Here is a 16,371-nt window from a genome sequence, read left to right as displayed (position 1 = left end):
CGACACCTGGATATCTAGGAGGAGCTGCAAGTCCAGGAGGACCCCCAAGCTGCATCACATCCAGATGACTAAGAGAGATACAGATAAAGTTGTGCTGTTGCTCTCAACTAATGGAATTTTTTTCCTTTGGTTTTCTAATAGAATCAGGGTCCAATCCTATCCAACTTTGCAGCACTGGTGCAGCCGCAATGCAGCACCCAGGTAAGTGAACAAATGTTGCCATGTCTTGAGGAGGTCTCTGTGAGTGCCTCCCCACCACAGGATGCAGCGCATGTCTCATTGGCACAGTTGCACCAGCACTGGAAAATTGGATAGGATTGGGCCCTCATTTTAGTAGAATGATTAATATGGAGAACTGTTTCACAGTAAAAGATGTTGATCTTAGCATCCGCATCAACGCTTCTACAGACCTGACGAGGGTCATTCACGCTACAATAATATATGAACTACAGTAATGTACTCTAAGTGGGACTGTCGCTGAAAAACAGAAACTGGTCCACCCCCACCCACTTATTGTATTCAATCAGACTCTCACCACATCGGTTTGACATGTATTTATTATTTATTTTCTGGCCCTCAACACTATCAAATGCATGATGTGGCCCTTGTGCCAAAAGGTTTGGACACCCCTGCCCTAGATGGCTTAAGACCAGGATAATTGAAGACTATCTTGTCCCTGGTGTGCCAACTTGTGTACTCTGGTCAATACATAAGACCAGGCTACCAAGCATGGGAACTTGAGTCAGGTGACTCGAGTCCAAGTCGTGGAAAAACAGCATTTTCCCCTGACTTGTCGAGACTTGAGTCACCTGTGCCAATGACTCGATCATTGACTCGAGTCTGAGGTCACTTGCTCAACCCTCAGTCCCTACGTATGCAGACTCGAGTCTGTGTCTCGGAGTGCTTGCTTACTTTCTTCAAGGCATGAAACACCACAAAAAGCAATCATTCAGACCGGGTGAGCAACAGGGAAGTTCAGCCAGGAGGCAGGGAAGGGTTAATGTTTTGTTTCTGCACAGAGTGAGGGGGGGAGGCGGGAGCGGGCTTCAAAGACACCAATGGTCATTGGACAAAGGATGAGAAGTCTGACTTTTTTCTTTGGCTGAGGTAGGACAGAAGAAGGAGGTGGCAGTTCGAAGTAATCATACTTTCCCACAGTTAGGTTTTTAAAGGGAACAACTCGAGTCTTTTCAAGTCGTGAAACAGCTCTGGGTGACTTGAAAAGTCCCTCTGTTAGGACTTGTTTATGTTAAATCAAGTCACGGGGGTGGAGATTTGTGACTTGATTCAAGTCAAGCCACGCTGAATTTGCCCATCTCTGCAGGTTACATGAATAAGGGGTATATGAAACATAAATGAATTTTGTGTCTTTGGGCCCCATCCCCAAGATCTCTCAATATATACATGCAAGTATTCTGAGATACAGAAAAATCCAATATCCAAATCACTTCTGGTCCCAAGCACTTCGGAGAAGGGGTGCCCAACCTGCACTGCAAAGTACAAGAGAACAGGTTCCTGCTAGCAGGAGATTATTGACTAAAATTAGATGCAGGGCAATAACAGAGGATGGGAAAAGAGATAGTGGCAGGTGTAGACAGGAGAAGCATATGCTGGTATTTCAATTATGGATTCTTAGGTTTTGTTATGGTAGACAATTGGGACTAAGGGTTGTAAAGCCTCAGATAAAGTTTGGGTTTTGAAGCAAGATTTGAAGGCAGTAGTAGCGGTAGCATCACACAAGTGTTCTGGAAGTTCCAGGCCACAAGGGAGAAAGGGCAGAGTTGTTTTAGGAAGCAACAAACCTTTGGACAGCTACGGCGGTGAAGCTACAGAGGAAGAGATAATAAAGCATGGATATAGGAGTCAAAAGAGAGAAACCTAAGAGCACCCATTTTAGAGTCAAAGATCCTCCCCCTTAAAGCAGCAAAAATGTGAGCCGAGTGAAATAGCTTTTCCTGTCATCTGATGCCTGTGAATTGACACAAAGCATCAGTTTGTTGGTTAAGATACTGCATATGTCTGAAGTTGTTAATCTGATATTGTATTGTTTATTTTAAACATTTATATACCACCTTTGTTTCACTAGGAGATCAAAGTGCCTTAAACTCATTAAGATAGTCAATATTAGCCAAGAAAACATAAAATCCAATAGGAAAAAAAAAACAGAACGGCACTTCAGTTAAAAGAATCAAAGCAATAAACAAGATCAGAAATCAAAACAACCGAGGAAAATGCCTTTTGAATAAGGCACATTGTTGGTCTGCAGCAGAAACTGGCAAGGAGGGGGCAGGTGCACAGAAGGAGTTCCACAGCGTGTGGGCCATTACCAAGAAGGCCCTTTCAAACATCGCTATCAGTCTTGCTTCAAAGGGCAGCGGGACACACCAGAGAGCCTTCTTTATCCTTATAGGGCTTTAAGAACATAAGAAGAGCGCTGTTAGATCAGGCCAAGGTTTCTCTAGTCCAGCTTCCTGTACATCACAGTGGCTGACAGATGCCTTAGGGAGCACTCAAGACAACAAGATATCCGTATCGTGTTGCCACTCCCTTGCAACTGGCATTCAGAGATAGGCTACCTCTAAAACCCAGAGGCTGCATAAAGTCATGACTTGAAACCTGGACTTTACCTCCATAAATCAGTCCAATCTCCTTTTAGAGGCAATTGGACCAGGTTCTAAAGATAATAACCAAGAATATTATTTTACAAGTTGTTACCCTTCATTTAATTGGAAAATCAAATATTAATTTTTATAACATTTCTAATAAAACAAAATATACATCAGCAATGCAGATATCAAGAAGAAACTTCCAAAAAGGCCTCTTAGTTTGCACTGATCGTATTTAAACATTTGATTCAGTGGCTTACTTGACCCATTCATGAACAGGGACACAGGAGGAACAGAGTGTACTTTAAAAATACAAATATATTACTTGAGAAAAGAGAAGCTGACAAGTACTGAGATTAAAATTATTCTCATTTTAGGTAATTACCTGGAAGACCAGGAAACATGCACTGTAACAGAGCAGCAGGATTCACATCTTGATCCACCCTATTGAACTCTGGGATAAATTACAAATTCCTGCTAACTCACAGCAGGAGGTGAATCTCATTAACTTTGCACACAGTAAAAGGGTGATGGAAAAGAGGAGCTCCTTTCCAGAGAGTGGATTCAGGTTGTATAATGGCAAGGGAAAAACATTAGGAGCTGATTAGCAGTGAATCAAATACACAGCTCAGTCTTCACACTCATCCAAGGAAGAAGAAAAAATTAACCTTGTACAGCTTGCATGGTTTGAATTTAGAAGGAAACTTTGAGGTTAGTTAATCCGCACAGAACTAAATGAGCAATACTGTGAACATGACCGTAGAAAGCATTCCAAGAAACCTGAAAAATGTGTTAAAGAGAATCAAAGTGACATATCAGACTGTGGTACAAGGAGATTTTGCGTCAACCCCTGTTCAGCCATAAAGTTCTCTGAAAGGCCTTGGGCAAGCGAATCTCTCTGAGATTAATCTACCTCACAAGAGTTTAATGCAACCAACATGCTGGGTTTCTGCAAACTGTGGCTTACAAATCTGTAGGAATCTTCACTTCTCCACAATTCCTCCATTTTGAACTTCAACTCTAGTAAAATGGTATATCTGCACTAACACTAACCACGGTTAACAGCAGTCAGATTCCGTTTTTTACTAAGGTTTGTAAATATGTTTCAAATCCTGATTTGTGCCACAGTAGATGTAAAAAGGTTAAGGCCAACAAGGGGATGGATGGGGTAATCCATCCATCCGCGCAATAAATGATGAGCACATTCACAGCTTGCACATGTCTTGGTCCCTCCCCTCTCTTTCTGGTGAGTTGGGGGTCAGTTTCCTTAATCACATGAGGATTTGTCTGAATTGCCTCTCTATACATGCCAATCAAACTACTCTGAAAGCAGGTTTCCCAGGGTGTGTAGAAGGCAGTTCTTCCAAATCACCTCCCCCCTTGCAATTAAGGAAACTAGCTGGGATTCACCTGGACTCAAGGGAAGAGGGTAGGGCATGCAAAGATACAGGACATACATGAGCATGCCCATCTATTACTGTGTGGAGCCATGCAGGCTAGAAGAATATTATTTGAGTGGCCCAATAAAAGTAGCAAAGAGTATATCACCCCTAAAAAAGTTAGCTTATTAATCCGGGGGGAGGGGGGGAGACTTCAGAAAAAGATGTTTTCCTTTTCCTGTACTATATCCCTATTACTCTTATCAAGCTCTGCGCTTCCTTTTGCCATTTACCTTTTTATTAAATTGTTTTTGTTTGAAGTCAAAGAATTTGTTTCTGCAATGACAGCATTTGTCCACTGCGCTCTTCACAAATCAAAATGCAAGTTATTTAGACCACAGAGTTTGTTCCACTTCAGAAAGGAAGTACCAAGAGTACACCAAATAGGAAATAATTTGCAGCCAAGACAGAGAGAACAATGTATACTAATTCTCATTACTCCTGAGTACTTGCTAGCTCAATACTATTGCGTTACAATGGATTTTCAACACGAAGCCCCAACATAGAGTCTCTTGGAGATACCCAAGATCAAAGCACTGGCACCAGCTCGACCTGATTCTCACCAGACACTCCAGCCTTCCCAGTATCAAGATCACACGCAGGGTATCAGGGTGCTGCCTGCGACACTGACCAGCCCCCGGTGTGCAGCAGAGTGAAACTGTGAACAAAGTGACTATATCACACAAAAGAAGGAAGGAAGACCTTGCATTGATACCAGCAAGACCCGGGATCAGAGAAAAGTGGAGGAATTTGCACGAGCGCTTGAGGAATCTCTTCCAGGCCCGGCCAACGCAAACGCATCCAACAGATGGGAACATTTCAAGAATGTTGTGTACAACACCGCCTTGTCCATATTCGGCAAGAAGACCAACAAGACGGCAGACTGGTTTGAAGCCCACTCTGAGGAGTTGACACCAGTCATTGTGGAAAAGAAGAGAGCTCAAGCAGCATACAAGGCCTGTCCCAGTGAGCACAACCTGCAGGTCCTCCGAGCTGCTCGCAGCAAAGTCCAGCAGACTGCCAGGAGATGTGCTAACGACTACTGGCTCCAGCTCTGTTCCCAGATATAGATAGCAGCTGACACGGGCAACATCAAGGGGATGTATGATGGTATCAAGCAGACCCTAGGTCCAACAAAGAAGAAAACAGCCCTTCTGAAGTCTGCCACAGGCAAGGTCATCCAGGATCGGGCGCAGCAGGCTGCCAGGAGATGTGCTAACGACTACTGGCTCCAGCTCTGCTCCCAGATACAGATAGCAGCTGACACGTGCAACATCAAGGGGATGTATGACAGCATCAAGCAGGCTCTAGGTCCAACGCAGAAGAAAATTGCCCCTCTGAAGTCTGCCACAGGCGAGGTCATCCAGGATCGGGTGCAGCAGATGGAACTCTGGGTGCAGCACTACTCTGAGCTATATTCCAGAGAAAATGTAGTCACCGAAAAAGTGCTGAACAACATTGAGTGCCTGCCTGTGTTGGAGGAGCTTGACAGTGAACCAACCCTAGAAGAACTTCACGTGACCCTGGACTCCCTTGCCTTTGGCAAGGCACCTGGAAAAGACAGCATCCCTGCTGAAGTCCTAAAGTGCTGCAAGGAGATCATCGTCACTGAGCTGCATGAAATCCTCTGTCTCTGCTGGAGAGAAGATGGAGTACCTCAGGACATGAGGGATGCAAACATCATCACGCTGTACAAGAAAAAAGGCGACAGGGGTGACTGCAACAACTACCGTGGCATCTCTCTCCTTAGCGTTGTAGGAAAGCTCTTTGTCCGAGTTGCACTAAAGAGGCTCCAGGTACTTGCAGAGAGCATCTATCCAGAATCGCAGTGTGGATTCCGAGCCAACAGGTCCACCACTGATATGGTATTCTCCCTTAGACAGCTGCAGGAGAAATGCAGGGAACAACGACAGTCACTCTTTATAGCCTTCATAGATCTCACGAAGACTTTCGACCTGGTCAGCAGGGACGGCCTCTTCAAGATTCTCCCCAAGATCGGATGTCCACCCAGGCTCCTCATCATCATCAGGTCTTTCCACAAGGATATGAAGGGCACTATAGTCTTTGATGGCTCCACATCAGACCCCTTTGACATCGGAAGCAGAGTGAAGCAGGGCTGTGTTCTTGCGCCAACCTTGTTTGGGATTCTCTTCGCTGTCCTGCTGAAGCATGCCTTTGGAACTGCAACAGAAGGCATCTATCTCCGGACCAGCTCAGACGGAAAGCTCTTCAACCTCTCCAGACTGAAAGCAAAGTCCAAAGTCCAGCTTAAATGTCTGCATGACTTCCTCTTTGCTGACGATACAGATGTCACTACCCACTCTGCCAAAGATCTCTAGCAGCTCATGATTCGTTTTAGTAAGGCCTGCCAAGATTTTGGGCTGACGATCAGCCTTAAGAAAACACAGGTCATGGTTCAGGATGTGGACTCACCTCCCTGCACTGCAACTCTGAGCATGAACTGGAGGTTGTCCATGACTTTGCGTACCTTGACTCAACGATCTCCAACACTCTTGCTCTCGATACCGAGCTAAACAAACACATCGGTAAAGCAGCTACCACGTTTTCCAGACTCACAAAGAGAGTCTGGTCCAACAAGAAGCTGACGGAACATACCAAGATCCAGGTCTACAGAGCTTGCGTCCTGAGTACACTTCTGTACTGCAGCGAGTCATGGACTCTTCGCTCACAACAGGAGAGGAAACTGAACGCTTTCCACATGCGCTGCCTCCGATGCATCCTCGGCATCACCTGGCAGGACAAAGTTCCAAACAACACAGTCCTGGAATGTGCTGAAATCCCTAGCATGTATGCACTGCTGAAACAGAAATGCCTGCATTGGCTCGGTCATGTCATGAGAATGGATGACGGCCGGATCCCAAAGGATCTCCTCTATAGAGAACTCATGCAGGGAAAGCGCCCTACAGGTAGACCACAGCTGCGATACAAGGACATCTGCAGGAGGGATCTGAAAGCCTTAGGAGTGGAGCTCAACAGGTGGGAAACCCTGGCCTCTGAGCGGCCCACTTGGAGGCAGGCTGTGCAGCATAGCCACTTCCAGTTTGAAGAGACACTTGGCCAATAGACTGAGGCAAAGAAGGAAGGCCCACAGCCAGGGAGACAGACTGCACTTGCTCCCAGTGTGGAAGGGATTGTCACTCCTGAATCGGCCTTTTCAGCCACACTAGACGCTGTTCCAGAACCACCATTCAGAGCGCGATACCATAGTCTTTCGAGACTGAAGATTGCCAACTGAACAATGGATTTAATTAACCACTTGATCTCCTAATACTCATTACATGAAGAGCTCCGCATGATTCATATCCAAACAGTTAGCATTTATATATAAGGTCAGCTTGTATTTTCCTGCTGCCTGATTCCCCAGTTCTGCTGCTTCTGCGTGCACGCACCTATCTGTGGATAAGGGGGGAGAGCAAGCAAGTGAGCGGGGGGGGGAAGGGAGCTGAGGGCATTCATTTGCCTGTTGCCCTTTTCTTGCCCCCTCCTTATCTGCAGGATGGCTTATCTGGGATAAATGTAAGAAACATGCGTAAGAATATAAGAGCAGCCCTGACAGATGTGGTTAAAGGTCTATCAAATTCAGCACCCACTTCTCCATGGTGGTCACTGAAACTCACAAGCAACCACAGTATCACAGGCTTATCAGATTGGACATAGTCCACACTTAGAGGGCCCACCAAGCTAGGCTGAACCGCAAACACCCCATTTCTGGTGGCCATGGTGGCAAGTCAGCTGAGACTTGAGCCACCTGTCTGGCACCACATCTACAAATGGGATTGCCCACCAGAAGTCCCTGAAACATCATAGAATCTCCAGGGGACACTCCCATTGGCTGATGGGGAAAACAGGACAAGAAGGAGCTGTTGCGCGAGTCTCTTGGTCAAAAAGTGTGCATGGCAGTTGCCCCTCCCTCCCTCCCTCCCTCCCAACAAATAGACTTTCTCCCCATATGTGCATTAGAGAAGTCTACTGACTGCTGAGGAGAGTGTGAGAAGGAGAAGCTCCCACTGAGGGACTCAGCAGCAGCTCCTCTTCTTCCTATTGTCCATCCACATTGGAGAGTGGGATGTAACAGCTCCTCTTCCTCCTACCCTCCTAGGGTAAGAGAAAGAGCTGTGGCCACCAAAGATTCTCCCTCTCCCAAATTCAATGTGAGGGAGGGGCCATTGCCCACCGTCCTCAATGGCAGTAAGCCTGGGAGGTGCAGGAGCTCAATGTGTCATAGAGGGAATTCCAATGCAAGACACTGGCCCACAGAATTGCCCCACCAATCTGATGTCAGCACTGCTGCCCACAAACATGGGGATTAAAGATTTAAAAATGTTTTAATAGTAAGACTTTGACTCCAATTGGAGAAAGGTGAGATTTAAATTTTTAAGATAAAGGCATTGCCTCTGCCCACACTTATGCCGCCCACTAGCAACTACTATTTAATTGCATGCTGCCTTTAAACATGGAGATTTCATATAGCCATCATGTTTAGTAGTCATTGGCAGAAATCCTTCAAGTCTCAAGCCTCCTATTTTGGTGCAAGGTGCTTCAGCACGTAGTGGTGACCCAACTTCAGAAACGTCTGGATGAAAATGATTTTCTGAATTTTATTTACTCGATTCTTGGATTTTATTTTTAGTAATATGCTTCTTAAACTTTACTTTTGTTTGCCTTGTTATCTTCCTTTTGTCAAATTTTGTGCTTCTTGTTCTCTTTGCTTAGACATGACCTACATTTTCTGAAGGAAAACATCTTCCTTGATTTTTGCAACCTTGTGGCTGGCATCCTCTTGGATCTGATGATGCTCTTCCTGTCCTGTGGCAAACGTTCTAGCTGAGCTTCTGCTACTGTGGTTTTAAATAGCCTTCAAATGTTTTGGAGATTTGGCCATCTTGGTTCTCCCTTTAAAAATTTATTTTAAGTAATCCCCTCATTTTTAGTAGGTCCCTCTTTTGATGTCAAACATTACTTTGTGAAATGCTTTGGCATTTTTCCACTTATGTATACACTGAATTTGAGAGCCCTGTTCATTGTTCCAAATTGGTTCAACAATACATAAATCTTACATCAAGTCCTAGGCACTATTTAGGATGAAATTCAGGATCGACTCCCTTCTGGTTGGCTCAACGAGCAATTGTTATAAAGTAGGGGTCTCCAAACCCTGGTCCGGGGGCCAGATGCGGCCCGCAGCAAGCCTCTTTCCAAACCGCGGCCAACCTCTTGTCCCCTGAAAGCCTCTGGCCCACTCAACTGAACGTGCCCAGAACTGTGCTCTGATTGTGTCTGGAGGGCATTCTGAGGGCCAGAGAGGTTGAATGAATGAGCCCATTCATTCATTTATTCACTCCTCTAAGTTCCATCTCTAATTTATTTATTTAAATTTTATATTTAAATTTTTTTTGCGGCCCTCCACACCACGCCATATATTTGATGCAGCCCTCTGGTCAAAACGTTTGGAGACCCCTGTTATAAAACATAGTCATTTAGGACAGTGCTTCTCAAACTGGTGGGTCGTGACCTCCCAGGGAACTGGAAGATGGCCATTCCCCCTTAAGGGGTGTGGTCACAAAATTACTGAGGTGATGGTATCACAGTAATCGCTGTGTCGCCAAAAAGAAGGAACTTGTAAACGTACCTGGGGGTAGCACCAGCCATCAGGAGGGTGTGGGGGGCTCAGCCCTCTCTGTGGGCTTCCCCACTGCTTAGAAAGGCTGTTATCTCCTATCGCAAACCACTTCCAGTTTGCAATCACTCAAGAAGGGATCGTGGTCCCTTCTTTACAGCAGCACCATGATCGATGTGGTGCCATCACCATCGCATATATCCATCTATTTATGGATATGTAGGCATACTCACACACATATCAAAAGGATTTTTGATGCCTCCCAGAATTAAATAAGATTAGGCATTACAGACCAGCACTCAGTTGTGATTACAAACCCAAGAGTCGTTTAACCACAGGAAACAAATTTCATTTACAAGTTCACTTACAGACCTTCTTAAATTCAATTTAAGAAACACATTTTGGTTGCCCAGAGATATTAAGAAACCACAGAGTCTTATGCAATCGTACCTGGAAGTAAGCCCACTGAACTGGTGGAACTTACATCTGAATCAGCATGAGATCTGACTGCATAATTCATAATAAGATTCATCAAGAACTGGGCAGAAAGCAAAAAATTTTCATATTTATAACATTTCTAATCATCATTGCTGTGACCATATCGGAAAAATAACAGCTGTGAAGTGCTGTCTTTATGAGATCCTACTAAGCATGCTATACTCCCAGGTCAGCCCAAATAAAGTCCTACACTAACTTAAAAATGCAAGGGAGGAGCAAAGGGAGGGGCAAAGGCAACAAACGATTACCAGGATTGCATTGCTGCTGGGGCCAAAGGGATTTTTGTTACATGCCTCAGCCAGCACCAGCCTCTGAGGGATGCAGAGAGACCTGCAGATGCCTCTGCAGGGCTTCTCAAGTCTCCACAAAGCTAAGAATAGCAATCAGAACCCACTTCCATTTGGGTTCCAAACTCTATTTGCTTTGAGGAGGCTTGAGGAGCCCTGTGGAGGCATCCATGGGGCTTTCCGCACCTCCCAGAGGCTAGCGCTGGCTGAGACAAGTAGCAAAAGCCCTTTAGGCCCTGGCAGCAACATGATCCTGGAAATCGCCGCCATCCCCCCACCCCTTAAGGTGGCAGAGACAGAGATTCCCTGGCTGGTGGATCGCAACTCACCAGTTTGAGAACCCTGCTGTAATCACTCCAAACTCAATGCATGGCTATGGAAGACTAGTCCGAACCGCTCCTGAATCCTATGCCTACTAGATTCCTAAGCCAAACTCATTATCATACATTTTTGCTACTTGGATTTAGAAAGAGAAGGCCAAACCCACTGCAATGAAATATTACATATATATAAATACACACCACTGTCCTCCAAGTGCAGTTACTTATATTGTGCTACACGGCAGTTTACAGAAATCCAGGCCACATTAAAAAAGAGATTCATTCCACGAGAGGAATACAGGCCAAAACTGCCACACAGGTGACTGCAAAGAACACCTGCAAGAAAAGAAGGCAAGTACACACCAGAAATGCATCAGAAGACTAAAGGAAAGTAGGACACAAAATCTAGTGAAGGAATGAAGAGAGGCAAAATGGGAAGAGGGGGGAGAATCAATGCTGAAATCTATGAGAGTCTGGAGACACTAAGAAGCAATACCAGTAGATGCAATGGATCCCTAAAAATGGAAGGCAGACCAAAGAGTTGGCCCATCCATGAAGCCAATGGAAGCAGTCACCTCAGATGGTAGATCTGTGGGGGATGCTCATCTGTCTTTCTACTTGCCCCCACTGCTATTCATTCTCCTTCCACTCCCTAGATTGGAAAAGGAAGATGGGAACAGGAAGAGGAAATGTGGAAGGAAGGTGACTGCTGAGCTAGACATTAGAGAGTGGGAGGAGCAAAGGTTGCCACCTCACTGGGTAAGGGGGGGCAACATATGGCATGTCACCACGCTTGTCAGGAGGTCCTGGGCCAGCCCAGGGCAGAAAAAGGTTATTTCATGAAATCAGACACCCTCAGAAAGGAGTAAGGAATGTTTTCAAGTACTTCTAAACTTAATGACACTTTTCATCCTATTGAGAAAGCTGACTGAGGGCCCAATCCTATCCAATTTTCCAGTGCCAGTGTAGTTGTGCCAATGGGGTGTGCACTGCATCCTGCAGTGGGGAGGCAGTCGCAGAGGCTTCCTCAAGGTAAAGGAACATTTGTTCTCTTACTTTGGGGTTGCACAGAAGCTGCACCAGTCCTGGAAGTTTGGACAGGATTGGGCCCTTAGGCTGTAATCCCAATCATACTTACTCCTATGTAATAGCCCAATCTGATCCCCTGCCAGACCCAAGTGTTCAGTGCTGCCAACGGAGCACGCATTGCATGCTATGCGTGGGGGAGCACCAAGCAGCCCAGGAGAGGTCAGTTTTTTTAAAATAGAAAAACTTTTTTACTTACCTCTCCATAGGCCGCTTGGTCTCTTTAGCTGGCATGAGTCTGAGGATACTCCTAGGAACAGGTCTGGGCCAGGAAGGGGGGACAGGATCTTGGCATGCATGGCTGCCACCAAGATCCTCCCTGTCCAGCCCCAGCCTGCTCCCCACCCCAATCCACCCCTGCCGCCAACCTGCCTGCTTCAGTGAAGGTTCTGTGGTCCACTACTGCCTGTGCAGCGCTTATCAGCTCCTACAAGGCTGTGAGCAGAACACAGAACAACAGAGCATCTGAGCTGCAAGCAGTTGCAGCTTCATGCTCTCAGATGACGAGATCAACTAGCATAAGGCCAGATGAGACTAGGCACTTATTTTTAAGTAGATATGCACAGGATTGCACAGTTAACAACTGAAGATTCTAATTGCACAGTTTTTTGTTCAGACACCTGCTCAGAAAAACCACAAATATTAAAAGATCCAAGGTTACCAATGTTCTGAATGAAGAAAAAAAAAGGTGAACTATTTTCTAAAAAACAGTAGGGTATAGCAAATAGGTTTGCCAATAGTTGTTATATTTTGCATCCTTTATTATTTTACATTTAAAATGCCATGGTACATAGGCTAACTACTGCTAAAATTTTCTATTTTGATTTTAAAAATTGAAAAAAACTGCAACTTTAAAGAGATTAGCATATGCAGTAGTGGTACTGAAGTCAGCAATGTATAGTTAAAAACTCAAAATATTGTTGACGCTTTTCATGGAAAAGGAACATGAAAACTATTTTATTCACCTGAAGACATCCATTTCAAACCATCAAACCAAATGTCAAATTACTCCGAAGATGCTCTACACCTTGTTACAGAGATATTTCATCTGCAATCCTATGTATGCTCATCTCTTTGTGTACCTATACTGTTCCCATAAAAGTTATTCTGTATCCACTCCCCCATTAAAGTGTTTTTTAAAAAATGCCCCATATTCTTTTTAACCACTACTTCTCTGGACAAAAAAGGCAAGAGAGAAAGTGACCTTCAGATCAATGAACAACTCCCATTCTACCTTTATACTCATTTTTGTCCTAAAACAGATACAGAATTTACACAAGTGGATGCTGACAGCTCCAACTGAAGATTCAGTCCCATGCCTTCCTTATTAGACAGTTTGTTATCTTCAGCCTTTACTAATAATCATTTATTTTTGCGCAAGACTAAAGAAAGATTTTAGGTCATCTGGCCCTAAATCTTCTGCAAGCTTCGTTTTGCAGCTAAACTGAATACAAAATGGCACAATGTCAGGATGTTGCAGAGGATAAAATGTGCAGCTCTGACATGAGGAAAAAAAGTGGAAATCTGTATTCAGGCAGAGAGTTCAAGTCTTAAGGTAGTTCAGTGTGTAAACTGATCTTCAGTCAAACCAATATTGTAGGGTAAACAGTTAGCATGGGATAAAATGGAAAGATTCACTATATTTACTGAAAGGTGCTAAAGAAATTAAGCACTTCAGACTGCCCTCTCAAAGAATGCAAAAGTATAGGGGAACAGAAAGCAACCCAGAAGTTAACGTGCATGTTTTGGGTTTTTAGAAAAGCAGTATAGAAAACCTTTAAATAAACGGTGACCGAAGATTTTCAACCTATTCATTAAAGTGGAATGCAATCCCTGTTTATCTTTTGCATTATGTTAGTGCTCTGGAATTTTGCTGTCATTTTTAAATGTTTTATTATTTTTAGATTTTTAAAATTATGATGTTAGTTGCTTTGGGAAAGAGGAGGAATACAAATTTTTTTAAAAAATGGATATCCAAATATATGTATTTACATATACATAGATCTGTGCCTCCTGCTTTCACTTTATATCTTTTGTTTGTGTAGCACAGCATTCTAAAGAGTCTGAAAAGAATTCTTTGGCTCAAGCTTCAGTCTTGACTAACCTTTATTGTTCTTAGTACACTGGCAAATGTTAGCTGTCTCAAACAAGATGCCAGCCAGGCGAGTTCTGAGCAGCTTTAAAACTCTCTGCTACTCAATTTCTTGCAAAGGAAGACTAAATGGGCATCAAAGTCAGCCCACAAGATAATCTGTTTTTGAGAGCACTACAGTGCTATGGTTTTTCACTGAATCTGACATGGTGATTTATACCAAGTAGGCTCCACTGTTCTTGAAGAACAGGCTGTGTTACTCATACTGAATCTATGACATTACAGATCCCAAAGAGGAAAGGGGCAGGCAAGGGGGAGGTCACAGTAGTTCAGGGTCAGTAAGTGTTCATATATCCTGTCATTTAAAAAACTGCTTCAGGACAAGGAAAGAGTCCAGGGAGAGGGAAAGGGGGAAAAACCACCCTCAGTAATGAAAAGGGTGGCAGAACTTGCAGACGATAGGAGACGGGCACTTGTCAGGGGAAAAAAACACTCACCCCACCATCATTATCCTATGAGAGGTTTGCACAAAACCAAGGGAACTATAACTGCATCATGGTATCAGTACAACCATCAAATTGCGTCCACCAGGCCTACACTAATAGAGCTGACTGTCAGAACGAACCCTTTCTTCTCCTCCCAGCCTATACAAAGAGCAGAACAATGTTTAATCCTTCAGTGTTGTTATAGTCCTCATTCTGTCTTTAGCTGCACAGCTTTTCAGAGCCAACACTGATCCCAGAGAGGGAGCAAGAGAGGGAGCTGGCAGAGCGCCAGCAAGCTACCTATAACCCAGTGGATCGTGACAGCTGCACCAGAGGCGTAACTAGAAGCCCTGGCACCTAAGGCAGTGACGTCATGATGTCACATAACATTGTGATGTCACTTCTGGGTTCTCCCTGGAGGAGGAGGTGCTGGTGGCTTTGTGCCCCCCCCCATTCCTTCTCGTGGGGAGACTCCACAAAAAAAGGAAGGGGAGGGCGGGTGTGTGAAGCCACCAGCGCCTCCTCTTCCAGGGAGAACTCAGAAGTGACTGCCTTACACTTTGCGCCCCCCAGTGTAGCACCTGGGACAGGTGCCCCTCAGGCTCCAACCTAGTTACACCTCTGAGCTGCAAACTATGGAAATGGGAGGGGGGAGAGAGAAAGAGCCTGAGATCAGGGGTGGGTGGTCTCTCCAACACCAGCTTCTGTTGCCTGGGCTGCTCCAGGCGCAGAAGGCAGCAATCCAAACAGCATCCATTCCCATCACCAGCCATCACTGCTGGGCTCCTTCCCCTCTCTCCAACCCCAGGGAAAGGGGGGAGGAGAAAGTCAGAAGAGAGAGCCACAGTCCACTCTCATTATCAGGTACACAGGCGGAGGGGAGAGCCCCTGCCTGGGCAGATCTACTCAGAAGCAAGTCCCATGAGAGTCAATGGTGCTCCTCCCAGGTAAGTGCGGGTGGGATGGCAGCCTGAGAGCCCCCTCCTGGGCAGGTCTACTCAGAAGCAAGTCCCATGAGAGTCAATGAGGCTTCCTCCCAGGTAAGTGCGGGTGGGATGGCAGCCTGAGAGCCCCCTCCTGGGCAGGTCTACTCAGAAGCAAGTCCCATGAGAGTCAATGGGGCTTCCTCCCAGGTAAGTGCGGCTGGGATGGCAGCCTGAGAGCCCCCTCCTGGGCAGGTCTACTCAGAAGCAAGTCCGGTGGGAGTCAACGGGGCTCCCCCCAGGTAAGGCAGCCCCTCCCCAGCCAGGCCCCGCAGAGACAATGCCGGACTCACCAGGACCGGCAGCAGCCCGCGGACGCCTCGGCTCGTCCTGCCGCCTCCTGAGCCTTCCTGGTCCGCCGCCTCCTCACTGGACGCCCCGCGCCAACATGGCTGCTGCTGCTGCGGCGGTGCTTCCCGAGCCCGGAACTCCCCAGCGCCGTCGCCAGGCCCGCACCGCGCGCTCTCCTCGGCCTCGCCGCCTCGGTGCGACTCCGGATGCCGCTGACGACTCCGCCGCCCACAGCTCCGCTCGCCCAGGGCGGGGGGGGGGGAGGAGGCGGGCGGGCGGCAGCCCCGCCGAGCCCGGCGCCAGGGCGACAGCTGCTGGCCGCAGAGGGGCCTGCAGCCGCCGGCGATGCCCCCCTCCCCTCGGCGCCGTCGCTGGGTCCACCACACACGTGTCGGGGTGGGCGTCCAGCACGTGTGGAACCCCGGACACGCGTCTCGTCCTGCCTCACAGAACGCCCCCCCCCCCGTTGAACAGCGGGGCCTCCTCTGCCTGTCTCACGGCACAAGCCTGTGTCTGTTTACTCAGGAGTAAGACATTAGAGTCAGTGGGGAAAGTGCATAGCATTGCAGCCTCCAGTCCACACTTACCTGGGAGTAAGCCCCCCCTGACTGTAATGGGACTTGCTTCTGAGTAGACCTGCCTAGCATTG

General features: G+C 46.4%; 1 protein-coding gene across 1 annotated transcript in view; it reads right to left on the bottom strand.

Moving 5' to 3' along the window:
• The window catches only part of CDK17 (cyclin dependent kinase 17), an 89,222-nt gene extending 73,287 nt beyond the window's left edge, over positions 1-15,935 (bottom strand). The window contains exon 1 of the mRNA XM_066633062.1: positions 15,725-15,935. The gene's annotated coding sequence lies outside the window, so the exon portion shown is untranslated. The remainder of the gene's footprint in view (positions 1-15,724) is intronic.
• Positions 15,936-16,371: the final 436 nt, after the last annotated feature.

This window comes from Tiliqua scincoides, chromosome 7 (genome assembly GCF_035046505.1).
Source record: "Tiliqua scincoides isolate rTilSci1 chromosome 7, rTilSci1.hap2, whole genome shotgun sequence".
Taxonomy (NCBI): Eukaryota; Metazoa; Chordata; class Lepidosauria; order Squamata; family Scincidae; genus Tiliqua; species Tiliqua scincoides.
The sequence above is the reverse complement of the archived record's forward strand: the minus strand, read 5'-3'. Positions and strand labels throughout refer to the sequence as shown.